General features: G+C 47.1%; 1 pseudogene; it reads left to right on the top strand.

The window, feature by feature from the left end:
* The first annotated feature begins 99 nt into the window (after positions 1-99).
* Positions 100-25,797, top strand: LOC133759293 (tetratricopeptide repeat protein 34-like; annotated as a pseudogene).
* Positions 25,798-27,495: the final 1,698 nt, after the last annotated feature.

Raw genomic sequence — 27,495 nt, 5'->3', positions numbered from 1 at the left:
GTTAAAGCCAGCCTTCTGCATTCAATGAAAAGAATAGATTAGACAGGGACAATAGCAAGAGAGTCACCAGTTTAGTTCTTGGTAAAATTCAGTCAAGATATGACGCTGGCCAGAGCGAAGGCAGTTGCAGTAAGTAGAAAGTAGACAGACAAGACAAGAAGGATGCTATATTATTTTCATTACAGAGATTTTTCACACCCTGGTTAAATTTTAAATTGTTGCTATTGTCACTGGGACTGATCTTTCATGTTCTTTACCAGCCATAGTACTCTCCATGTATACAAAGGCTATTGATGTTTGTGTGTTGATTTTTTAAAATTTATTTATTTATTTGATATGCAGAGTTACACAGAGGCAGAAGCAAAGAGGAGAGAGAGGTCTTCCATCCAGTCATTTGCTCACCAAATGGCCACAAAGGCCAGAGCTGAGCTGACCTGAAGCCAGGAGCCTGGAGCTTCTTCCAGATCTCTCATTTGGGTGCAAGGGCCCAAGGACTTGAACCATTTTCTACTGATTTCCCAGGCCATAGCAGAGAGCTGGGTTGGAAATGGAGCAGCCTGGATTCGAACTGGCACCCATATGGGATGCTGGCACCGCAGGTGGTGGCTTTATCCGCTATGCTATAGCATCAGCCCCATGTGTTGATTTTATATCTTGCAACTTTACCACACTCTATTGTGAGTTTCAAAAGTCTCTTATTGGAATCTATTGGTCCTCAACATATAGAATCATGTCATCTACAAACAAGCATAAATGGGCTTCCTCCTTTCCAATTAGTATCACATTGACTTTTTGCCCTGCCTAATGGCTGTGGCTAAAATTACCAGAAAAATATTGAACAGCAATGATGAAAATGGACGTTCTTGTCTGATCTTAGTGGAAACGCTTCCTACTTTTCTTCATTTAATATGATGCTGGCTGTGGGTTTGTCATATATGGCCTTGATTGTGTTAGGAATGTTCCTTCTAAACCCAGTTTGCTTAAAGTTTTCATCATGAGTGGGTGTTGTATTTTATCAAATACTTTCTCTGTATCTGTTGAGATAATCATATTGCTTTTATTCTTCAATTGACTACTGTGACGTAACATTTATTGATTTGTGTATGTTGAATCATCCTTGAATACTAGAGATAAATCCCATTTGGTCTTGGTGAATGATCTTTCTGTTGTGTTGTGGGTTCAATTAGCTACTATTTTGTTGAGAATTTTTGAAGCTTAAAATAATAGGATATTGTTCTTTTTCTTTGTTGTATGTCTTTTCTGGTTTTGGAGTTAAAATAAAGGTGACCTCATAGAAGTTGTTTAGGAGTATTTCTTCCTTTTAAATTGTTTTGAGTGTTTTCAGAAGAATTGAATTAGTTCTTCCTTAAAAGTTTGGTAAATTTCAGCAGTAAAGCCATCTATTCCAGGGTGTTTCTTTGTTGGGAGGGTCTTTTTTATGGATTAAAGGAAGAAATAAAAGAAGACACACACAAAAAAATGGAAAGATCTTCCATATTTGTGTATTGGAAAAGTTAATGTTATCAAAATGTCCATATTAACCAGAACAATTTAGAGACTCAATATTATCCCAACCAAAATAACAACAACATTTTTAGGTCTAGAAAAAACATGCTAAAATTCACATGGAACCACAAGAGACCTTGGATAGCTAAAGCAATCTTAAGCAATACAAACATAGCTGGGTGCATCACAATATCAGATTTCAAGACATACTAAAGGGTAGTAAATAATCAAAACAATCTGTTACAGGTACAAAAATAGACACGTAGATGAACAGAACAGAATAAAAACTCCAGAAATCAATCTGCACATGTACAAGCAACTGTCTTTGAAAAAGGAGTTAAAAATCAATCCCTGGAAAAAAGATAGTCTCCTCAACAAATGGTGCCAGAAAAACTGGATCTCCATATGCATAACTATGAAAAAAGTCCCCCACCTTACTTACACCTTTTACAAAAATCAACACAAAATGGATCCAAGATCTAATTCTATGACCTGATACCATCAAGTTACTGGAGGAGAACACTGAGGAATCTCTGCAAAACATTCATATAGGCAAAGGCTTCTTGGAAAAAAACCAGAAGCACAGGCATTCAAAATCAAAATAGATAAATGAGATTATATCAAGCTGAGAAGCTTCTACACTTCAGAAAAGTGAAGATGGAACCAACAGAATGGGAGAAAATATTTGCAAATTATGCAAAGGATTAATACCCAGGATCTATAAAGAGCTCAAAAAACTCAACAATACCAAAACAAACTATTCAGTTAAGAAATGAGCAAAGAACATAACCAGGCAATTTTCAAAGAGTAAAATACAAATGGCTAACAAACACATGAAAAAAATGCTCTGAATCACCAGCCAACAGGAAAATGCAACTAAAAACCACAATGAGGTTTCACCTTACCCCAGTTAGAATGGCTATCATTCAAAAATTTGAAAAAATAAAAAATGCTAGTGAGGATGTGGAGAAAAAGATACCCTAATCCACTGTTGGTGGGAATGTAAATTCAAAAAACCATTATGGAAGACAGTATGGAGATTCCTTAGAGATCTGAAAATAGATCTACCATATGACCCAGATATTTGACTCTAGGGAATTTACCCCAATGAAATGGAATTAGCAAACAAAAGAGTATTTGTACCCTGCTGTTTTTTGCAACTCAATTCACAATAGGTAAGATGTGGAATTAACCGAAGTGTCCGTCAACTGAAGACTTGATAAAATGTGATGTACATGCTCTACGAAATACTATACAGCCCTAAAAACGAAACTTAATCTTTTGCAACACAATGAATGCAACTGGAAATCATTATGCTCAGTGAAAAAGGCAGTCTCAAAATGACAGATATCATATGTGGTATGTGACACTTAATATAGAATGCAAAACATGTATAGGAATGAAATGGACATTTGGAGATACAACTGCCATTTTTAGCCCTTGTTTAGACTCCTGTGGGACTGTGGTCTTCCAGTTTTTTACGTATTTAATATTAACATTATTGGGGATTATGTCTATGAATATAGAGTAGATTAAAATCAGATCTTTGCAAGAACTTTTGAAGAGAGGGAAGGAGGGAGGGAGAAGAAAGATAGGGGCTGGGGAGTTAGGGAAGTGTGGTTGTCTTCCTGGAACTCTACCTATTAGAATGCATGAAATCTATTTTCTTTAAATGAGTGATATTTTAAAAAAAGAAAAGAAGGAATACAGACAATGCTCAAGTTTTCATATGTGATCATTTGCTAAATGGTGTCCCATATGTGTCCATGGGGTATTGGTATATATAGGTGACTGAATAATAGGGAAATGATAAATATGATTGTAAAAGGATTTTTATTAATTTCATTAATTTGCATTAATTTCATTGCAGGCCACATGGTAAAGCACAGTGTTTCCATCTGGGCAGAAGCTGGACAGAGAAGAAAGCCTAGGCCAGAGCCTTTGTTCAGTTTTCCAGGGGAAAGGCCAGGCAGAGCAACCAGTTTAACACTGCCTGGCTTGAATAATTTTAGGCAGTTTGAGCTATGAAGATGTTTAGCTTCCTCATGTTCAGCCTTTTGGATGAATTGGGCTAGAAAATATTGACACAGTTTGTGCGAGTTGGATAAAGAAGCAGCTGGGGTTACAGATCCAGAATTGACTAGTTTGTATATAAAAGGCATGCTTCTATAAAAGTCATTAGGAAGTAACTGACTAAGGTAGGGAGCTGTCTCTTCTTGTTTCTTTAGGGTCTCCAAATGCCAGAATATCCAGGATACAGAAAAGGAAACATAATGCATGCTCCTGCAATGGATGGAAGATAAATAGAAAAGTACGGTATGTAAGAAATGGTTCCAACAGATGGTGGCACCGTTTACTGAGCTGTGGTAACAGTTATGATGTCTGCTGTATTCATAAAAGGTAAAGAGAGAAGTTGGAACTATGAAGAGAGATATCCTAGAGACAGATATGCAAGTCTGTTGCATCGGGAGTTACGTATGAGTTACTTTGCAACTTTCAGAGAGTATCAGTGAGAGCAGGAATAAGTGAATTCAGAAGGTACCAACAATAGGGCATCCACAAAGAAAAGGAGCCTGAGGAAGAATCTGTGGGTAACTTTTATTTAAATATAATCCAAAAAGCAACAGAATACCAGAAAAATCATGGGGATTGTGAACACATTCTTTATTTTGAATGCTCTGTAATTTTAATAACTTTATGTTCAACACACTGAGTCATATCTATAAATGGAAAAACCTATATTACACATGTTAAACTGTAATGGAGGTGTTATTCTTTGTTTTGTTTTCTAATACAGATGAGGGGCTTCTTCTTCGTTTTTGCTGGAAGGGGAATAGTTTCTTTGTTGACACAGAAAGGAGAGGATTTAAGCACAAATATTAAAAGGACTTGTAGATTCATTAATGGTAAGTCTTCTATTATCTCAGTAAATCAATCCATTTGTATTGGTTGTGCTTGGGCAGAATTATTATAGAATAGTGTAGAAAATAAGAAATGGTAAGTTCAGAGAGTACAGAGGGAGGCTTCAGTAATGATATATAACTAAATTATTGGCTAGTACTTGTGTCCAAAAGTACATAGACAGTTACTAATTTATAATTTATAATCATAATGTATAATCATACAACTTATTGTATTATCACCTTCATGAATATTTATCTGTAAAATAGAAAAAAATGTTATAAACTCATCTATCCGACTTGGATATATTATGGGAATGTATTGGAATGAGAATGGAGGTGGATGGATCTTTCCAAGAAAATTTTAACTTTGGGCTATGACTACAAATTAAATTAAATGAAACTTAAGAAGTTTAGTGGGTTCAGAGAAGAGTATATCAATGGATTGGAGCTTCTCATAGGTTGTAGTGCAGGGGCAAACATTTGGAATGCAGAGTGAAAGCTCAATTGAGATTCCCTCATCTCTTTCTGAGTGCCTGGATTCAAGTCCTGGCTCCTCTCTCCATTCCAGCTTCCTACCTGTGTGCATCCTTGGAAGCAGCAGGCAATGTCTCAAATAGTTGTGTTGCTGTTACTCACATGGGAGACTCAGATCCTGACTTTGACATTTGAGGAATGAATCAGTAGAAGGAAGATCTCTCTCTCTCTCTCCCTTTCTATCTTTGTTTCTATCTCTGCCCTTGAAATAAAAGATACAAATTTTCTTAAAAACTTCAGAATAAAAAAGGATAGTTTTATGCTAGCTATTTTACCAAGTAGAGGGTAGGATTTATACGGTTTTGTTCAGATAATTGGACTCTTAATTGTCTGATTTGGGTAGCAATGTGGTCTCTAGTGATGACAATATTTAGAGTTTTACATAGAATTGAATAGCTGAAGTAAATGCAATAGTTGTGGTATATATAGGAATAATTTTTTAAAAATATTGAGGAGGTATCAGGAAAGATTATTCACTTATATAAAGAAGTCATCCAAAGTTGATATCAGGACATTGACACGTGAAAAGATTAAGAGCAAGAACAGGGCTTAAATTTGAAGGAAGTTAGTATATGATCATATAAAATAGAGCTACATTCCTTACACAGTGTTGGTGGGAGTGTATATTAGCCACTGCGGAAAACAGAATGGAGATTTCTTAAAATCTAGAAATAATTTGCCATATGATCCAGCAATCCCACTACTGGTTATATACCCAAAAGACATGAATACATTGTATCAAAAAGATACCAGCACAACCCTGGTTATAGCATCACTGCTCACAATAGCCAAAATACGGATTCAACCAAGTTGTCCATCATGAATAAAGAAATGTATATAAACAATGGAATATTCTTCAGCTATGAAAAACAAAATTCCTTATTTGCATAAAAATATTTGTAACTGTAGACCATCATGTTGAGTGAAATAAGTCAGATACAGAAAGACAAATACCACATGTTCTTCCTTTTATATGGGAGCTAAAATATTTTAAAATCTTTAAAGATACAAAAAAGGAGAGAAATGCCTGTGTGTATCCATTTGCTACTTTAAATCTTTGTCAAATTTTAAGCATTATATACTACTATCTCTTTCATGATCTGTGATGACTTTAAAATTTACTTTATTAATGAAAAACAGAAGAGCTATGTACTAAAACCAAGTGCCCTCTGTTAACTAAATGTCCTATAACTCAATTCATTTCTGAATCATAACCCATATGTTAAGCCCTTAAATTCTAACACTAACCAGGCAGAGTTAATGCTAGCCTACACAAGTTGTTGATTTCACAGTCCTCCAGCCAGATTGTTCCTACTTCAGATATCAGTCATGAGGAGTCACACATCTGTCTCACTTACCTGGAAATTCAGGAGTTTCCTGGGCCATACATGAAAATGATCCAGCGAACTCACAGAAAATACTCTTTTTTTCATTTCCCAATTATAGTATTATTACCAAGGATACAACCCAGATCAGACAAATGGAATAGGCAAATATGTCAAGCTCTGGGTGGGAGACGAACAGGACTCCTCTATGCCTGACATCAGAAAAAGCCTACCTCAAACATTCCTAGCTAAGGCTCTCTCCATGCTTCATTGTTCATATTTTTAGTAAGATTTTGTTATACAGAGAGGGTTGAGTAAATCATTCTCCACGGGTGAACTGAATCTCCATCCCTCTTCCCATCACTACATGGCTGAGGAGAGTGATGGACATTTCAGTCCTCTGATTGTGTGGTTTACACTTTTGGTGACCAGCACCCATCCTAAACATACCTAGAGGCTTTATCATGAGTCACTTTATTAGGATTACAAATAGTCCCATCGCTCAGGAAACTCAGTTTTTAAGGCTCTGTGCCAGGAACTGAAAGAAAAGAACAAATGTGTTTTAGATTCTATCACAGGAGTGTAAGTTGCAAGGTTTAGTTTGTTTATTTTCAGAATTTCAGTCACAGATGAATTCTTCAGGGACAGATACACTTTATAGGATAGAATCCAAGTATAATCCTATTGCATTGATGCAGCACTCATGCTGTTCTTTTGTGAAATTATATGATATGAACTAAATCACAACAATGATTAGATTTACTTATTTGAATGAGAAAGGAAACCACATTTCTTGAGCACTCAGTGATGTAATTTGTGTCTGTTGACTTACAGAATCTTTAAAGAACACCTCTATGAAAGGGAAATTGAAATTCTATTTAAAACTAATATTTAGTGAGGATGAATTGGATTTTTTTCTGACCCTAGAGTCCATGTTCCTTCTATTAATTTCCTAAGCTGAAACACATGGAATCACTATGATTTTTCTTTCTATAAAAAAAGGCGCACTAGAGGAATTCCCATGTTCTCTTTACCATGTTTTACAGTGTCTCTATATGCAGCTCTAGTCCATAGGCCTTTGTATTCCCCAGTATTGATTTGTACTATTAGGCTTGCTGGCAGAAAGTCCCTTAATCCCATTTCTGCTTCCTCTGTACATCTTCAGGTTCAACCTCACTATAGTGACTATCATTATGATGTGGCAAAGCTCCTTATTCCAAAAATAATGACATTGTGTGTGTGTATGGTGTGTGTGTGTGTGTATGTGTGAGTGCCTGTATATGGCTATGGTAAAAAGCTCAGGCCCAAAAATTGGATTTTAGAAATAAACCAAAAGTATCCATTCCTACTTTCACACTTGCCATTATGTGTGTGTGTGATAGTTTTGGAGTACATGAAGTAGATTTGTCTTTGGATCAGTAGTTAACTGGAGTAAACACTAGGTATGACCTATGGAATTTCACTTTCACACATTCTCATACTTTTAGGAATCATGCAGGGAGATTTTCTTTTAAATTCCACTGCTCTTCTCTGTGTGTTTTATCATGATCCAGTAGTATAAATTCTGGCATCCTCTAGTAAAGAAAATTTCCCTCCATTCTTCCAACACACATCACTCTACAACTGACACTCAGGAGCTCCCCTACTTAGTTCATGGGCCTTGCTAAGAGTTTATGTGTTTGGCCGGCGCTGTGGCTTAACAGGCTAATCCTCCACCTTGCGGCTCTGGCACACTGGGTTCTAGTCCCGGTTGGGGTGCTGGATTCTGTCCCGGTTGCCCCTCTTCCAGGCCAGCTCTCTGCTATGGCCCGGGAAGGCAGTGGAGGATGACCCAAGTCCTTGGGCCCTGCACCCACATGGGAGACCAGGAGAAGCACCTGGCTCCTGGCTTCGGATCAGCGCGATGTGCCGGCCGCAGCAGCCATTGGAGGGTGAACCAATGGCAAAAAGGAAGACCTTTCTCTCTGTCTCTCTCTCTCTCTCACTATCCACTCTGCCTGTCCAAAAAAAAAAAGATTCATTAAAAAAAAAGATAATGATTGATTATGAAGTAAGGATAATAATTGTCAAATGTGACACTTCTCTTAATATGTTGTTTATTTAATTGGTATTTCATTGCAAGTATGATTCAAAGATACAATATTTGACTTCATAGGAGAGAATTTTTGGCCAGAATGAGGGGCAAACTGCTAGGAATTTATAGTAACGGTTGAAGAACAAAATTTTTAAAACTGGCTATGTATTTTGTTCTACAAATGTTTAGTGATAAACTGAGTCTTTTATGGTTCTCAAAAATATGGATACTGTGCATAGATAGCTAACTGTGATGCAAAATAATTTCTGTCCTAAATATTATTTAATAAATCATTTAAAACATGTCTTAGAGACGATTTTTAAAAATATGTATTCATTTGAAAGGAAGAACGACAGAGAAGGAAAGAAAGAGATCTTTCATCTGCTGGTTCACTCCCCAAATGGGTTCAATAGCTGGGGCTATGACAGGCTGAAGCCAGAAGCCAGGAACTCCAGTCAGGTCTCCCAAATGGGTTATGAGGGCCCAAGCACTTAGACCATCTTTTGCTGCTTTCCCAGCACAGAAGCAGAGGGCTAAATAGGGTGTGGAGTAGCTGGGCTTCAAGCTAGCATTCCAATATGGGACATGGCCTTGTGTAGGGAACCAGACCGGAGGAACCGTGCCCCTAAGATGGCGCCGACTCCCTGCTTCCGGGTTCTTCCTCATCTCAGGGAGTTCCCGCTCTTGCTCGCTCCTTCCCGCCTTAGATTTCCCGCTCTAGCTCGCTCCTTCCCGCCTTGCCACGAGATTGTCCTATCCCCGCGCTTCTAGCCTATCACCTGATTTGTGACGTGTATTGTGCATATAAACCCTTGCTACGCGGGTGTAAGGGAAGTTCCTGCCCAGAAGAGATCGAAGCTGGATCTCCTGCTTGCCGAGCAATAAAGGAACCCCGTGCAAAGTGTTCGGTCTCTGTCTCTTGCTGGACGAGGACGGCGCCGAGCAGCTGGTGGCCCGTACGGGGAGCTTCCTCTACGTTGCCCGGTAAGTAGAAGGTAAGCGAGGTCAGTCTTACCGTCTGGGCCCCGCGAGTGAGGTATATCTCGTGGTTGGAGGGTGGACGCACCCTAAGATAGCGGACGTGTTTCCCCGCTTTAAACTGAAAGAATAGCAGACTTGTTCCCCCGCTTTAAACTGAAAATAAGATAGCGGACGTGTCTTCCCGCTTTAAACTGAAAATGGGAAATTCATCTAGCCATTCAATGTTGCTTAATCCGTTAAAAGCATTATTGCGTAGCAAAGGGATTAAGGTTTCTAAGACCACACTTGTCAGGTTCCTTGGAAGTGTTGATTTCTTTGCGCCGTGGCTCACCCACGAGGGCCAAATAACTCTTGAGTCTTGGGAGAAATTAGGAAAGGATCTCCGGCGCACAGTTAACGATCCCCAGGAACCCGATATCGACCCCGTTGTTCTCCCCTTATGGGAACTACTGCGGGCGTGCCTCCAAGAGGAGAGGTCGGTGGGAGCGGACCGCCCGACTCTTACGGCGGTTCGCGAGGCTCTCGAGGAAGTTCGTTCTCAGAGCTCGGACGGCGCCCGGGACCTCATACAATTTAAGGACACGGGATGCCAGACTTCCTCACTGGCCTCAGGCTCCGAATGTGGCTCCGCCTCCTCTGAGTCTGAGGGGGAAGGGGACGGCGATCCTAAATCCCCGCCTCCTACGTATGCGCAGCTGCGGCAAAAGTTAAAAGATGCCTGTTTACGCCCTCTAGTGCCTACGGCTCCTCCTATCGATGTCGTGCCCGCCCATCAGATTAAAGACGCAGCGCCTCCTACTGGCGGTCATGTAGGCGTGCCTCAGCCCCATCTAACACCCGTGCCGCCATGGCCATTAAACGTCCCAAATGTGCCACCTTTTTCAGGCAGACAGTTTCATCAACAAGCCTGGAAACAGTTGCGAACTGGCGCTCCCGCTGCCCCCGCTCAGGCTTACCCTGTTTTGGCTTTGGGCACGCGAGAGGCCCGGCACGAACCATTGGACATGACAGTATTAAAACAACTTAAGGCTGCGGTCCATGACTATGGACCCACAGCCCCATTCACATTGTCACTCCTTGAATCAGTCGGCCAGTCCATTTTAACACCTAGCGACTGGACCCAATTGGCTCGGGCCTGTTTAAGTCCAGGCGGCTTTCTTTTGTGGCAATCTATGAATACAGAGTGCTGTCATGACCAGGCAGATGAAAATGCTGAGGACGGCCACCCTACGTGGAATGCTGATATGCTTTTAGGGCGTGGACCTTATCAGGCTGACCAGACCCAATTCCCTAGACAAGTATACAGGCAAATTTCCAACTGTGCCCAACGTGCGTGGAGGCAGGCGTCCAATCCAAGTGACTCAGCTAGCCACCTCACCAAGATCGTTCAGGGCACGGCCGAACCCTTCGCTGATTTTGTCGCTCGCATACTTGAGGCTGCGTCGCGTATTTTCCCTTCCGAGGTTGACGTTCAGCCACTGGTCAAACAAATTATTTTTGAGCAGGCTAATAAAGAGTGCAAAAACATTCTTCGACAATATAGACATAAATCTCTGGACTCCTGGTTAAAATACTGCAGAGATACCGGTGGGCCACTTACTAATGCGGGCCTAGCTGCGATGCTGGCAAAAGTCAAAGAAAACAGTCCAAAATCTAAATCGACCCGACCCCCCATATCTTCAGGACTTTGCTTCCAATGTCATCAACCGGGTCACAGAAAACGCGATTGCCCCAATCTCAGCCATGGGTATTCCACGGCACAGCCTTCAGGCATAGAGCCTTGTCGCCGTTGCCGCAAGGGCCCTCATAGGGCAGAGGTATGCCGTTCTGCTTTCGATATCGATGGCAACCCACTTACAGGTAGCGCCCAGGGGCCAAAAAACGGCCAGAGGGGGCTCCCCAACCCAGCGAGGAGCCCCCAAAATCAAATCTACTCTCAGGTTCCACCTCCCGTGTCTGCGCTACACCCAGTGCACCCTCAGCCCGTGCCACTCACGGGTCCGCAGGCCTGGACCTCCGCGCCACCTCCCCTCTCCTCTTAACTCCGGAGATGGGGGTACAATTAGTGGAGAGCGACTGCTCCGGTCCTCTGCCCCCGGATTCGGTTGGATTAGTGTTGGGTCGGTCCTCCGCCGCCCTCCGAGGGCTAGCTGTGATCCCCGGGGTAGTTGACTCTGATTTCACTGGTAAAGTAAAGATCATGGTTCAGGCCCCTCAGGGACCTTTAGTAATCAATCCTGGAGACCGTATCGCACAAATGTTATTACTGCCCAGTCTTCACTCTTTAATCCCAGCTAAAAACCACGTTCGCGGCGCTGGTAACTTTGGGTCCTCTGGCATTAATTTTACCGGCTTACATATGCTTTTAAATGAACGTCCCACTTTAGTGTTGCAGATTAATGGCAAGGACATTAAGGGACTTTTAGACACAGGAGCCGACAAATCCATTATAGCAACAAAGGACTGGCCTAGTACATGGCCTACAAATGTGGCGGAACAAACCTTGCAAGGACTTGGTTTTGCTCATTTCCCAAAAATCAGTGCAGCCTTGTTGTCATGGCAGGATAGCGAGGGTCATAGAGGACAGTTTTCTCCATTCATTTTACCTCTACCCATTTCCCTTTGGGGGAGAGACGTCCTGGCCGAAATGGATGTTGCTTTGGTCACCACTTCCCCTGCAGTACGATCTATGCTACAAAATATGGGTTACGTCCCAGGCAAGGGACTCGGTGTCCAGCTCCAGGGCCACCCTTCCCCCATTGAACCAAAACAAAGACCAAGTAAAGTTGGCCTGGGTTTTTCCTAGGGGTCACTGTTTCGCCTCCTAAACCAGTGGAGCCTTTACCCATCTCGTGGCTAACGGACGTACCCGTCTGGGTTCCACAGTGGCCCCTATCTCAGGAGAAACTGGAGGCAGTCAACACTCTGGTCTTGGAGCAGGTCAACGCTGGTCATTTGATCCCATCCACCTCTCCATGGAATACGCCTATTTTTGCCATCCGCAAAAAATTAGGTCAATGGAGACTCTTACATGATCTTAGGGCAGTCAACGCACAGATGCAGCCTATGGGCCCTGTGCAACGTGGTCTTCCTCTGCTTTCGGCACTTCCCAACCAATGGCCTGTTATTGTAATAGATCTTAAGGATTGTTTCTTTTCCATTCCATTGGACAAAAAGGATACCCCACGTTTTGCTTTTACTGTCCCCACCCAGAACCAGGAACAACCGGACAAGCGTTGGGAGTGGACAGTCTTGCCTCAGGGTATGACTAATAGCCCCACCATGTGTCAAGTCTATGTAGCCCAAGTACTAAAACCTCTTAGAGACCGATATTCCGACTGCAGGTGCCTACATTATATGGACGACCTACTGTGTGCAGCCCCCACAGCAGAGAGGCTCCTGGCCTTATACAGTACACTCCAACAAGTGCTGGAAGGGGCAGGGCTGCATATTGCACCTAATAAGGTGCAATTGTCGTCTGTAGTTTCTTATCTTGGGGCTATAGTCGCCCCTACTCAAATTAGACCTCAAAAAATTCAAATAAAAATCAATGCTATCTCCACTCTAAATGACTTACAAAAACTTTTAGGGGATATCAATTGGATTAGGCCCTACCTTAACATTCCTAATGCTGCATTGCAGCCCCTCTTTAATATACTTAAAGGAGACCCGGATCTTGCTTCCCCCCGAACCTTCACCTCTGAGGCCAAACAAGCACTGTCAATTGTCAACGATGCCCTTAGTAAAGCTGCCCTAAAACGTTGGGACCCTGCGGGAGACCTTACTCTTTGGGTCCTCGACACCCTTAAACAGCCCACCGCGGTCCTATGGCAGGATGGGCCTCTCCTCTGGATCCATCCCTCAATGTCATCTACTAGATCTATTAGTTACTATCCCGTGGCAGTGGCGGAGATAACTCTCCTAGCCATTCAGAGGGCTATCCAACATTTTGGACGCGAACCATCCACCATTGTTGTCCCCTATTCCATGGAACAGGTACGTGTGCTAATCGCTTGTACTGATGCTTGGGCGGTTTTAGTCTGCTCCACTTCCGCAACTATTACAAACAGAACACCCTCTGATCCTTTGCTAACCTTTGTTCAGTCTCACCCAGTTATTTTTCCAAAGTCCACATCCCAAAAGCCCTTACAGGGAGCCCCAGTAGTGTATACCGACGGTTCTAAAACAGGAGTCGGTGCATATGTTGTTTCAGGATCTGTGCCAAAAACATTCCAATTCGCTACTAACTCCCCCCAGGTAACTGAACTTCTTATAGTTAACCAAGTCTTCTCTGATTTCCCCGGACCTGTCAATATTGTGTCTGATTCACGCTATGTGGTTAATTCTGTGTCTATCCTTGAGGCCGCAGGACTAGTCAATTCTTCATCCTCCGTAGCGACAGTTTTCCTCACCCTGCAAAAATCTATTTGGAATCGGTCTGCTCCTTTCTTTATTACTCATATTAGAGCTCATTCTTCCTTACCTGGACCCATGACCACAGGCAATGCTATAGCTGATCAAGCCACACGCCCCATTTGGATACTCCAATTTTCTTCCCCAGAAGAGCAGGCTATCCAGTTTCATTCAGAGTTCCATGTAAACGCAAAAACCCTTGCCGCCAAATTCGGTCTTTCTCGTGCTGCCGCTCGCGATATTGTTCGCCATTGTGCCGCATGCCCTACTTTAACCCCTGTGCCTTCGGTGGGGGTTAATCCCCGAGGATTACTACCAGGACATATCTGGCAGATGGATGTCACCCACATATCCGAGTTTGGGACCTTAAAGTATGTTCATGTGTCAGTTGACACCTGTTCCCAAGTAATTTCTGCTTCTCTGGAGACGGGTGAGCGTACCACCCATGTCATTAATCACTGCCTTGCTGCATGGGCAGCCTGGGGCAAACCAAAAACTTTAAAAACAGATAATGGTCCTGCATACACAAGTAAATCATTCCAAGATTTCTGCACCCGTATGCAGGTACAACATAAAACTGGAATCCCTTATAACCCTCAGGGACAGGCCATAATTGAAAGGGCTCATCGAACCCTCAAGGCTTTTCTCTTAAAACAAAAGGAGGGAATTGCCACGGGCAAAACCCCTCGAATGCGCCTCTCCCTTGCACTGTTTACTATAAACTTTTTGAATTTGACAGATCATTCTATGTCCCCCGCTGAGAGACACATGTTAAAGGAGCCATCTTCACGAGGCTATGTCCGTTGGAAAGATGTCCTCACGGGAAAGTGGTACGGCCCGGATCCGGTATTATGCTGGAACCGAGGCGCGGTCTGTGTCTTCCCACAGGAATCTGGAAGAGAACCTCTCTGGATACCGGAAAGATTGGTCAGAAAAACAGCCCCGCCGCCACAAGATACACCTCTATCACCTACGGACGACATCTCCCCCGAGATAACCGAGATTACCACGCTCTCACAGGACGACAAATTGCAACAAAACAACGAGACGTCCCTGTGTACTTCGCTGGGTGAGCTCCTTCATCAACAACAAGTTGGAGAGCGTCAGACATCAGTTCCGCGCGGCAGCGTATGCTGCTCTCCATCACCGTGATCCGGATGCATATGCCATGCTGGCTCGCATGACTTATGACCGGGTCCATACCAGCGATTAAAACCCTCGTCCCCCCATCCCTACTCACGCCTCACATATGGACAATGCCTCCATCAGGCACACACCTTCCTCGAGTTGTCTTGTTCCCCCTCTCATTCATTGGGCTGTATCACCCATCCCTGACGGGGAGCGAAAACTGGGTATGCGAGACCAAAGGTACTGCAGCAGGAGTCCACCCGGGGGTTCCGGGGGTCCTGGGAGAGCATATGCATATGCATGCAGGTTCAATTCCCAGCCTGCCCCAGCAAAAGGGAATAAAAACTGATCCCTAACGGAGACATCAGGGGTTGTGGCCAGGCCCTTGAAGTTCCGTAACTAACGGATCACAAGCACGCTGGGTATGCACCTCTACTCTCTGCCTAGTAAATATTCTCCCGGCCCTCATGAGCCAGGGCCGTCGGGGATGTGATTTGTGCAAAAACAAAAGGAGGGAGATGTAGGGAACCAGACCGGAGGAACCGTGCCCCTAAGATGGCGCCGACTCCCTGCTTCCGGGTTCTTCCTCATCTCAGGGAGTTCCCGCTCTTGCTCGCTCCTTCCCGCCTTAGATTTCCCGCTCTAGCTCGCTCCTTCCCGCCTTGCCACGAGATTGTCCTATCCCCGCGCTTCTAGCCTATCACCTGATTTGTGACGTGTATTGTGCATATAAACCCTTGCTACGCGGGTGTAAGGGAAGTTCCTGCCCAGAAGAGATCGAAGCTGGATCTCCTGCTTGCCGAGCAATAAAGGAACCCCGTGCAAAGTGTTCGGTCTCTGTCTCTTGCTGGACGAGGACGGCGCCGAGCAATAACTTTGACAAATTGCTGGATCCTGAACCTGAATGAACCTAGCAGTAAGAAATTCCTTAGAACCAATCTTAGGGTGCTCCACACTTTGTAGATTTTACCTCCTTTAACCTCAGCAGATCCTCAGTGAAAAGCCAAGAAAGGTACCTTCTAGTTACAGCATGGGGAGGGGGAAGAGTAACTTTATTTTTTTTTTTTGAAATGTGGTTTAATTCTGTTTAACAAAACCTCATTCTTCAGGGAACAAGTATTAGAATCTTACTCCACTATGTGGATAAAGCCCTGACCCAAAACAACTCCTTGTCTCTCCCTCCTGTCTCAGACACGGTGGGAAAAAAATCTTACCAACTATTTACGATTATCACAGTCCAAGAAAACAGGCCTGCTGAGAGACTAAAATTTATTAATAAAATTAAGGAATATATTCTCTTCCCTAAAATCATCCCACCAAGCACTCAGAACATGTGTGGCTTACATCTGAAAGAGCTACCAAGGGGAGCCCAAAGATAATAGGGCAGATGAAAACAAGGATATTGGAAGAATTTGAGGTCTCTGATGTTATTATCTACAGCAAACATTAAAGCAGCTCATCTCCTAGATGTACTGATACAAAATCTCACAGTAAATACCTTTTATTTCAATATCTATTATTGAATATATATGAAATTTCTAGTAATAAATTACAAAGCAGGGTAAATAAAAAGAGACAATATACTTTGAAGAGATAAAGCATCAGAACTAAAGTCATATATGGCATAGAAACTATTAAACAGGAGATATGAAATGACTAGGATAAACATTAATGGTTCCAATGGAAAAAGGAAACCAAATGCATTACTAGAAAACCAATGTAGATCAAGCTAAATAAGGTTGAAATAATAACTGAAAGAAATAACCAATAACGAAGCAAACACTGTAAAAGAACTGAAGAATTATTTTGGTTGTCTCATCAGCAGACTGGACATATCTGAAGAAATGATCAGGGCCAACGTTGTGGCGCAGAGGGTTGAGCCACCACCTGCAATGTCTGCAGTGCCAGACTCCCATTTTGACACTGGTTCGAGTCCTCAGCTGCTTCACCTCCAATCCAGCTCTCCCTGCTAATGCCCCTGATGGTGGAAGATGATCCAAGTCCTTGGGCCCCTTACCACCTATGTGGGAGACCCAGATGAAACTCTTGGCTCATGACTCGATCTAGCTCAGCTTTGGCCATTGCAAACATTTGGAGAGTGATACAGCAGATTCTCTCCCTCTCTCCCTCCCTCTCTATCTCTCTCTTTCTTTCTCTTGACCCCCCATCCCCATCTCTCTTTAACTCTGCCTTTCAAGTAAATAAAACAAATCCTTAAAAAAAAAAAAAGAATCAGTGGGCTTGAAGACATATCAATAGAACTCCCAAACTGAAATTCAAAGAAAAAAAATTTGAAAAGGAAAAAAGAAAAAGGACATCTGAAAGAAATAAGACAATTTCACAATATGTAGCATATGTAATTTGATTATTAGGAGAAGATGGCAAAAATAAAAGAAATATTTGAATTAATGTTGACCTAGAATTACCAAAGGTTAATGATAAGCATTAATCCAGAGATACAAAAGTTTCAAAAAACATCAAGACATAAACATGGAATAGTTTACACTTAGGTACATCTTAGTCCAATGGCAGCAAATCAAAAACAAACCCAAGAAATTTTAATAATATTTAATATTTGTGTATAAATACATATTAAAAGTAAGTGGGTCTAGTAATGAAAGGAGAAATAAACACGACCTATATCACTGTTGAAAATATCATAATCCTTCTTTTGGTAATTGATACATCAAGTAGGCAGGAAATAAGTAATAATAATTTATGTTATCAGATTTTTAATTAGTTAAACCTAAATGGCATGTATGGGGTACTTCAAACAACAGAAGCAGAATAAACTTTCCTCTCAATTTCACATAGCACATTCATCAAGATTGATTACACCTGTGGCTAGCATTGTAGCACAATGGGTAAAGTCACTGCCTGCAAGAATGGCATGCCATATGGGCCCTAGTTTGTGTTTCAGTGGCTCCACTTCCTATCCAACTCCTTGTTAATGGCCTAGAAAACCAGAAGAAGATGGCCCAAATGTGTGAGCCCCTGCCATCACATGGGAGAGCCAGATGAAGCTCTAGGCTCCTGACTTTGACTTCGGCATGGCCTAGTGCTGGCTATTGTGCCTATGTGGGGAGTGAACCAGAAGATGGAAGATTATCTCTCTCTCTCTCTCTCTCTCTCTCTCCCCTTCTCTCTATCTCTCTTTCTCTACAACTCTGAATTTCAAAACAAATAAATTTAAAAAATTACTACTCTTGGTTCCTGTAATACAACTCACACAAAGTATATTCTTAGACCACAATTGGCATTATAAGTATCAGTAGGATAAAAATAACTAGAAAATCATTAAATATTTGGAGATTCAACAAAAAAAAATTTGAATAACATGATAGCCTAAGGAAAAGTCTCAATAGAAATTAAAATAACTTGAAATAAATAAAAATGAACACAAAACACCAAAATTTGTGCTGTGCAGGTAAAACAGTGCCTAGAGAGAAATTTATAATGTGAAATGCATATACTGGAGAAGAAATATCCAAATTAAATAATCTAGGTTTCTACTTCATGAAGCTAAAGAAATCAAGTTATTCACTGAATCAACCTGAAGAAAGTAAATTAGTCAAAATAGAGCAGAAATCAACTAAATTAAAAACAGGAAGTAGATAGATAAAAAGATATAATATGATTTGTTAAATGGACAATTTTTATTGATAAATCTCTAGCCAACCTAAAGTGGGAAAAAGTGTCACAAATACCAACAAATGTGAATGAGTCATCACTATTGATCTTACAGACATTAAATGCATAGTAAAATGATACTGTGAATAACGTGATTCTCTATAGTTTGATAGCAAATAAAATCTACTAATTGCTTGAAGGAGACAAATTTATAAAACTCAAAGAAGATGAAATAGATAATATTATCAATAAGCTTAATTTATTAATAAAATAGTATTAAGCCAATAATATGAAACATTCCCAATAACAGAAAACACCAGCAAAATATGTTTCCACTGGTGAATTTTATCATATATTTAGTGAGTAAATGATATCAGTTCTCTATAATCTCTTATCAGGCAACAGAAACATAATACATTGTATCAGCCCAGCATAAAGGCAATATAAGGACATTAATGCAAAAGAAAATCATGGGAAAGTTATTTACAAGCTGACACTAAAGTTTATATGGAAAAGTTAAAAGACCTAGAACACCCGATACAACTCTAGGAAAGACCAAAATTGAAATGTTTAAACACTTAATATAATGCTACAGCAAATGAGAGACTGAGATACTGGTTAAAGAATAAAAGTTCAGTGGAATGTGACAAAGTGCTCAGAAATACACCAGGGAAATGCAGTCAAGTGATCTCTGACAATGGAGAAAAGGCAACTCAATTGACAAAAGATAATCTTTTTATCAGATAACAATAGAAAATTTGACATACATATTTTTACAAATTAAGTGCATCAAGATTAAGCCCTTAGGACTTGCAAAAATTATATCTAAATAAATCACATATCTAACTATAAAATTGAAAATCATAAAACTTCTGGAAAAAAACACAGGGAAAATCTAGATGACCTTTAACTTGGTTATAATAGGAAAACCAATAGTATAATTCATGAAATGAGTAATGATATTTTAGATGTATGAAAATTTAGGAGTGGTGGCCGTGGTGAAGCTAGAAAAGCTACCATTTTGTTGCCTCATTTCATATCAAGTGCCTGATGCACATCCTTGCTACTCCAAATTTCAGATTCAATTTCCTTTGAATGTGCCTGGGAGACGGCAGATCATAGCCCAAGTACTTCGTTTTCTGACACCTACACATGAGACCCTGATAGAGTTCCAAACTCCTGTTCCAGCCCAATTCTTATAGGCATTTAGGGAAGTGAACTAGTGAATAAAGAAAATTTATTGGCCGGCGCCATGGCTCACTAGGCTAATCCTCTGCCTGCGGCGCCAGTACTCCAGGTTCTAGTTCTGGTTGGGACGCCGGTTCTGTCCCAGTTGCTTCTCTTCCAGTCCAGCTCTCTGCTGTGGCCCGAGAGTGCAGTGGAGGATGGCCCAAGTGCTTGGACCCTGTGCCCTCATGGGAGACCAGGAGGAAGCACCTGGCTCCTGGCTTCAGGTCAGTGCAGTGCGCCGGCCTTAGTGGCCATTTGGGGAGTGAACCAACAGAAGGAAGACCTTTCTCTCTGTCTCTCTCTCTCACTGTCTAACTCTGCCTGTCAAAAAAAAAAAAGTAAGAAAGAAAATTTATCTCTTTTCCTCTCTCCCTCTCTCTCTTTCCCTCTCTGTCACTATTCCTTTTAAATAAAAAAAAATCTTTAAAAATTAAAATATCTTGTTCTAAAAAAGTCACTATTTGGAGGATGAAATGATAAATCACAGAAAACACTTAGATGTCTGATAAAGGATTTATCTGAATGTGCACAAATGTATGAAAATTCAGCAATAAATTATAAACATGAATAAAAGAACTGAAGAGAGATTGCATCAAAGAATATATACAAAAGGAAATTAAGCATATTAAAAGCTGCTGAGCATCACTTGTCATTATGGAATTGCAAATTAAAACCATAATCAGGTATTATTGCAAACTTATTTGAATTGCTAAAGCAAAGCAAAAACTGCCAGAAATACCTCCTGATAGGAAGGATGTAGAACAACAGGAGCTCTAATTCATTTCTTATGTAATGCAAAATGATACAGCCATTGTGGAAGAGCATTGGCAGTTTCTATAAAGCTAAACACATTTGTTTTATGTATCAATTGCACTCTTAGGTAATACATGATTTTAAAATTTGTAGGCACACAAAATGCTGCTTGTGATGACGACAGAGGATTTTTTTATAATTCTCCAAAAATGGAAATATACAAAATATAAATCTTCTATGAAGCACAAAGCATAAAGAAACATTGGTATTTCCATAAATTTTACCATTATATTATAGCATTATTCAATAATAATAATACATGATCCATCAAGTCATGCAAAGATACTGTTGAACTTTAAAACAAATTGCTAACTGAAAGAAGTAAAGGTAAAATGGCTATCTATCTGGAAAGCAGAAAATTATGAAGAGAATAAAAAAAATGGTTGACAGTGTGACAAAATTTAATAACTAAAGCGCAGTGTTTTGTGTTCTATTTTAGAGTTATTAAATTATCCTACATAATACTATACTGGTAAATACCTGAGCGTGTTCGTTTGTTAGAACTCATAAATCTACACCCTGACACCATCCTAGGCTCTAGCCCCCACCATTGTTGGAAGCCAGGTGGGCACATGGCCCAACTACCGTTTTCAAACTCCACCCTCATCCTAATGGGATTTGCTGCTCCTGCTTCCCTGCCCACCCTCCAGCAAAGTTTTAAAAGGACCTGTTGCTGTACACATGGTTCTTCTTCTCTCCTCACTCTCTCTTGCTCCCCTCTCTTCCCTCCTCTCTCCTCTGGGCTCGCTCGCTCTCTTTTCTCTCCTCTCTTCTCCTCTCCTCTCTCTTTCTCTTATACTCTTTTTCCTTCTTTGCCCCATCCCTCCAGTCTGCTGGGTTTTCCCCAATAAACCCTTCCCCTTACTCTGGTGTTTGGTGTGTTTTGTGATGATCTTACAGATGGGAATTTTGCACAGCAAGGAAGATACAATTTGCCCACATCCTACATTACAGCCCTCCTGCTGACCCTCTGCCTGCCCCCAGGCCTGAGGTCTGAAGAATGCCCACCCACAGGGTGGTGGGAGGCTGGAGCCAGAGGCTGGGGCCCAGGGTCAGCCACCAGGAAGGGCAGTCAGGGTCCTGGGGTCAGCGCGGCCTGTGAGGGTCGCTCTGGGAGCCCAGCATCTTCGCAGCCAGACTGGAAGGGCTGCCCAGGCCAGGTGCACAGGGACGCCTGCGCCCCCCGCCCCCACCTGCGTGGGTGAGAGATGCGTGGCAGGCCCAGCCTGAGCCACCTTCCCGCAGGATGCGCGCGGTGTGTACCAGCTGGCCTCAATGCTAATGGAGCTGGACTTGGAGGATGAGGCCGCGTGCCTGGCTGGCCGCCGATGCCCTGTACCGCCTGGGCCGCCTGGATTACAGGCCCTGGGGGCGGCGCTGGTGCAGGGACTGCCGGTGGCTGCGGTGCTGGTGCGGCTGGCGCTGCTGTAGCTGTGCAGGGGCTTCACCTTCGACTCCCACCAGGTGAGGAGCCTGGGCGGGGGCTCCGCCCCCGACCCTGTCTTCCGTGCTCCGCCTCGCAGGCTGTCCAGGACACAGCCAGGGCAGGTTCCCCCAACCCCCCCGCCCCGGCAGCCAAGGGAGGCTCCTGGCCCTCGGGGCCCTGCCTGCCTGGCCCTGCGACCCTCTGCTCCCCGGTGAGACCCACCCACACCTGCGTGCAAGCCTTGCTCTTGGAACGGGGGCAGCAGGTTACCTGCTAGGGGGTGGACTTCAGGCTGGGGAGGACCGGCCAAGAGTCCTGTCCGCCCCTCTGTCACCCCTGCCCTCCTCTTCATCCCCCTAGCCCTGGGGGCAACCGCGTCCTGGAACAGGAGCTGCTGGCCAAGGCACTGGAGCCCATATTAGCGGCCGGCAGGTGGCGACAGGGGGTCTCCTTGGGGACTGCCTCGGGAGCTGGGGTTCTGTCCTCCCAGAGCCTTCCTGCTCTGCTCCTGGCTCTGAACTTGAGGATCTGGAAGCCTCTCCCTACACTCTGGCTGGCAAGGTGTTCACCTGTGTGTGGGAGCCTGGCGACCCTGAGACCACCACCCCAGCCTCGCGGGGGCATAGCAGAGCCACCCCCTGCACTTTCTGGGCTCCAATCCAGGGGTGAGTTGGGAGCACCCCAGAGTCTCGGGAGCACGGGGAGGACTGGGCAGCCGTGCCTGAGGGGCGCCAGTGACCGGCTCCCCCTGCAGCTGGTGAAGAGGCTCGTCCAGGCCAGCGACACCGCCTGCCTCCAGCCCACCTTGGACATCTGCCCCGAGGACCTGCAGCTGCTCCGGGGCCACTGCCACACTCAGGCCATGGCCATCCTGCGGGCACGGCCAGGCGCAGCCAACAGCAGGGCCTGCACCAGGGATGCCATCACCTATCTCTCTCTGGCCATCTTCGCTGCAGGTAGGGGCCGGCCCCCTGCCCAAGAGGCCCATCCTGTGGCAGAAGCTTGAGGGGGTGGGGGAGGGGGGTCTTTGCTGAGCTGCAGGTCAGGGATGTGAGGTCCGAGGTCAGGGCTGGTCTCAGGTGTGTGCGCCCCGGGAGCATCTTGGGTGGGGGCACCTTGCACACACGCCCTGGCCAAGCAGGTGAAATTGCAACGCCCGAGACACGTCTGCAGCAGCCGAGCACCAGCCAGGCGTCCATCCCAGCCCCCTCAGCCCCGCGGGCAGTCAGGCTCCTTCCCCAACTCAACTGCCACCCCCAACCAAGTCAACCTAGGGACAGTGACCGAGTGGTGGGCACCTGTCCTCCCCTCCTGGCTGAGCTCCGGGCGCAGGGGCACAGCCCTGGGAGGTGGGACCTGTCCCAGGGCACGGGGGGTGGGAAGTGTGGGCCAGGGGCCTGCCTGCCAGCGGTCCATGGTGGGCCTTGCTGGCACCCCCTGGCCTGACAGAGACCCCTCCAGGGGTGAGGGGGACTGAGCGAGTCCTTCCTGGCGGCATTGGTGGGGAAGGGACACAGCTGGTCGGCCCCCACGAGCCGGGCGCTTTGCTAGCCATGTCCACCGCTGGTGGGGTATGCCGGGCCTGCCTCACCCTCTGTCCTGATCCACAGGGAAAGCGACCCTGGACGACAGTGACTTCTGAGGCCCCAGTCATGACCGCTGACCCCACTCTGTGCCCCGCGGAGGCCGGGCTCCGCCCGGGTGGCCTTGCCCCAAATCACCCTGGAGCTGAGCCAGCAGCTTCCTGAGAGCGGGGTCCCCACTTCCGGTTCTGCTGGGGCTGGTGGGGGACGACCCCTTGCGGTGACCATGGGGGAGAGGCAGGGGCTGTGTCAGCAGGTTAATCCTAGTTACTCTGCCTGCAGCCCCTCACCCACACCCACCCACGTCCTCCCACCCCCACAGGCAGCAGGTGCCTGTCTGCAGGGGGCCCTGCGCCCCGCTCAGGCGTCCACCGCGGCCAGGGCCAGGCAGGGCCTGCTCTGGCTGAAGCAGGGAGAGGTGCGGGCCAAGGCCCAGGACCTGCAGGGCCTGGCTGAGCGGGACTCCGCGGACCTGGGCTTCCTGCTGCAGCTACTAGAGGCCTCCAAGCAGCAAAGCCTCGCCCAGGTGCGCCCGCGAGGTGCGCGTCGCGTGTGGGGTGGGCGCGAGCAGCATCACCGGCCGGACCCGGGTCTCCGGGTCTCCGGCTGCCGGCCTTGAGGACCACGGGCCTCTGGGCTCGCTCGCAGGGGGCGTAAGCCTCCCGGGGTGGAAGAGAGACCTCTCGGAGCCCGCCCTGCACCCAGCCCGCTTCGCGCAGGGCGGTGCCACAGCTTCTCCCGGGCCTGCGCGTGCCGGGGGCTCCCGTGGTCTCAACCGACAGCGCCCGATGGTGGGCTGGGTACCGGAGCCCGGAACCGGGGGCACGCACTGGGGTCTCCGCTCCGAGGTGGCGCCGGGCGGGGCCTCTGGCTGGAAGCAGGGCTGGGCGGGGCCACTGAGATCGCGGGGGGCGGGGTTGGGCGGGGCCTCTGGGCCTGGAGGCGGGGCTGGGCGGGGCCTCTGAGCTCAAGGGGGCGACTGGGAGGGTCCTCTAGACTTGGGGAGCATGCCGGGGGGGCTCTGGGCTTGCAGGCGGGGTCTCAGAATTCTGATAAGCACGTAGGCGGGGATCCCATGGCTCTAGGAGGAGCTGGGCGGGGCCTCTGGGCTCGGAGGCGGGGCTGAGGCAGCATCTCTGAGAAGCTGCGGGCTTGCCTCTCCAGTCCACAAAGATGCTGAGCAACACGAGCAGAACCGGAAGTAGCCGTTCCCCACTTCCGGGGGCTGGCGGCCGGTCCCCCCACTCAGTCTGCGCGCTCCTCCCGCTGCCCACCCAGCCCAGCTGTGTGGGCCTGAGCGCGCCCTCCAGGCCAGGCCGCAGTCTGGGGCGGGGTCTCTGTACAGCCTCTCCCGGGGGTTCCTGAGCCCAGGAGGGTGACCGAGGGGGCTTCAGCTCGGCCTGGGAAAGGAAGGCGGCGGCACTGCCGGAGCTGGGCACTCCCCGCCGGTCCTGCCGTGCTGAGGGGTGCGGTGGGGCCGGGACTGGCGGGCGCGCCGAGGCCTGGTCAGCAGCCTGCTTGTCCCTCGGTTGGTTCCCTGCCTTCCCGGCTTTGGGTTGCGGAGGCCGGTGGGCCGCGGTCCTGGGGGCGGGGACAGCCTGCGGAGGGCCAGTGGGAGGGGCTGCAGAGCCAGCTTGGATGGCAGGGAGCGCGGGGAGGGGGCCCCGCAGGTGGGCGGCGCTGGGCACGGGCTGGGCTGACCCAGGCTCTCCCTCCTCTGTGCAGGCCGCTGCCCGGGAAGACAATGCTTTCCTGGACACGGGGCGGCCGCAGCAGGCGCTGGGCTTCTGCTCCCTGGGGGTGCTGGCAGGTGGTGGGGGCGCCTGCCACCTGCCCCTGCGTGCCACCTGCCTGGCCCAGATGCAGGAATGCGACCAAGCACTCGGGGACCTGGACCAACTGCTCCAGGAGGGTGCAGGGGATGGGGACCTCCCGCGGCGGTCGAGGACCTCTGCTCCCGGGGCCGCCTGCTGCTGAGCCTGGGGGACGAGGTGGGGGCCGCGGTGTCCTTCAGCGGGCCCTCACGCTGGCACCTGCCCCTGTCCAGAGCAGCCTGTGGGGGTAGCCGGTCCGGACCCCCACCGTCTGCCTGTTCCTGCACCATGGGCAGCGCTGCCTGGAGCAGCAGTGCCACGCGGAGGCCTGGACAGCAGCCCAGAGCGGCCTCCTGGTGGACCCCGGCCTCCGTGGCCTGAGGCGGCTGAAGGCCAGAGCCCAGAGAGGGGTGGACTCGGGCTGCCGGCTGCACTGACCCAGCCACAGCACCCCATCATCTTCAGCCTCGGGGAATCGCCCACGTGGCACCCCAGAACGGGAGGTGCCCAGCGCCAGGGTGGGTCCCAGTGGGATGACCAGCCTCTGTCTTTTTGACCCTGGGAGTAAAGGGACAGCTTCCTGGGAGGGTCGTCCCAAGGCTGGGGACCCTGGCACACACCTAGAGCTGGGAGGCTGAAGCAGCAGCCCAGGTCTCCCCCTGGCTGCACAGGACGAGGCCACGCCCTCAAGCTGTGCCTGGAAGCCCCTCCTTGGGCCGGAAGCTGCCTCCCACCTTGGCCCTGGCCTGAGCCTCAGGCTGCTGCTGAGTGCTTTCCTGGAAGTCACTCACGGGGCTGCTCCCCGTCTCGGGCCGTGGGGGGCCCAGTGAGCATGCAAATCCTGAGCGAACCCCGCTTGGTACTTTCCTGGAGCCGGAGACAGCGGGGGACTAACCGTCCAGGCAGGCTCTTGCTTCCTGCCTAGGAGCATGGAGACCCCTCCCAGGTGGGCCAGGGAGCCCAGCCATGCCCTGTCTCTGCCCATGCTGCAGCATGCATGAGAGGTGCTGGGAGACGGGACCCCAAACCCCCTCCCAGGTTGCCTGCCCCAGTCTCTGCCTGCTCCTCCCTTGGGCGTGAGCCACAACGTCCCCACCCCTCACCTCCTGGTAGGCACCTGTCCCACCCCAAGCAGCAGAAGTGGCCCTGGGGGTCAGCAGCCCCACCCTTGTCCCCTGTGGGCCCTCCTGGCATCCCTGCCACCTGCTGGGCTCTGCCCACAAGGACAGGGGCTACGGGGTCAGTGCCTCCCATGGTGAGGATGAGGGGACTGAGAGTCCACGGTGGGGGGGGGGGTTCCACCGCCTCTCTCCTCTCTGCCTCCCCACTCAGAAGCTCCCAGGAGGCCTTGGTGAAATTTCCTGGGGCACCGTTTTCACCAAGTTTTTCCTCCAGTGTCCACTGTCATCCTCTGTGTCCACCATGTGCTCATGGGCTCCACAAAGATGGCCTAACTGTGCTAGGAGCCAGGAATGGGGCCAGGTTCTGGTCAGTGCCCAGGCAGTGAGGTGAGGGCAGGTGCCGAGGGGCCAGGCAGCGGTGCCTCTGCCCTTGTCCTCCCCACCCCGGTGCCCTGCCCTGTCCATCCCTGGGAGGCCATCAGAGCTTGGCTGCTGGGGTGCAGACACCCAACCTGCCCGGCCCCTCCCACCCCAGGGGGCAACAGTACCCTTGGCTCATCTCCCAGGAGAGGCACCGGGCTACCACCAAGTATCAGGTTGAAGCCCTCACCCCCAGGGGGTGAGACTCACGGGGGAGAGGACATGGCTGCACCCTCCTCTGAGTCCTTGGGAGCCTTGGCCTTGAACCCCAGCCTCCAGAGTGAAATAAATTTCTGTGCATTTTCAGATATAAAACTCAGTTTTGTTCATTTAATTTCTATTTAAGGACATTCTATAATGTAATAATGCCACTTAAGAAAGTAAAACCCTGCAGGTGTCCCTTACATCTTTTAGAATACAATAGAAACACCTTAATTTATGCCCTCACCGGCGCCGTGGCTTAACAGGCTAATCCTTTGCCTTGTGGCGCTGGCACACCGGGTTCTAGTCCCAGTTGGGGCGCCGGACTCTATCCCGGTTGCCCCTCTTCCAGGCCAGCTCTTTGCTATGGCCCGGGAAGGCAGTGGAGGATGG

Source organism: Lepus europaeus, chromosome 5, assembly GCF_033115175.1.
Source record: "Lepus europaeus isolate LE1 chromosome 5, mLepTim1.pri, whole genome shotgun sequence".
NCBI lineage: Eukaryota > Metazoa > Chordata > Mammalia > Lagomorpha > Leporidae > Lepus > Lepus europaeus.
Note: the sequence above shows the minus strand (reverse complement) of the source record. Positions and strands in the feature narration are given on the sequence as shown.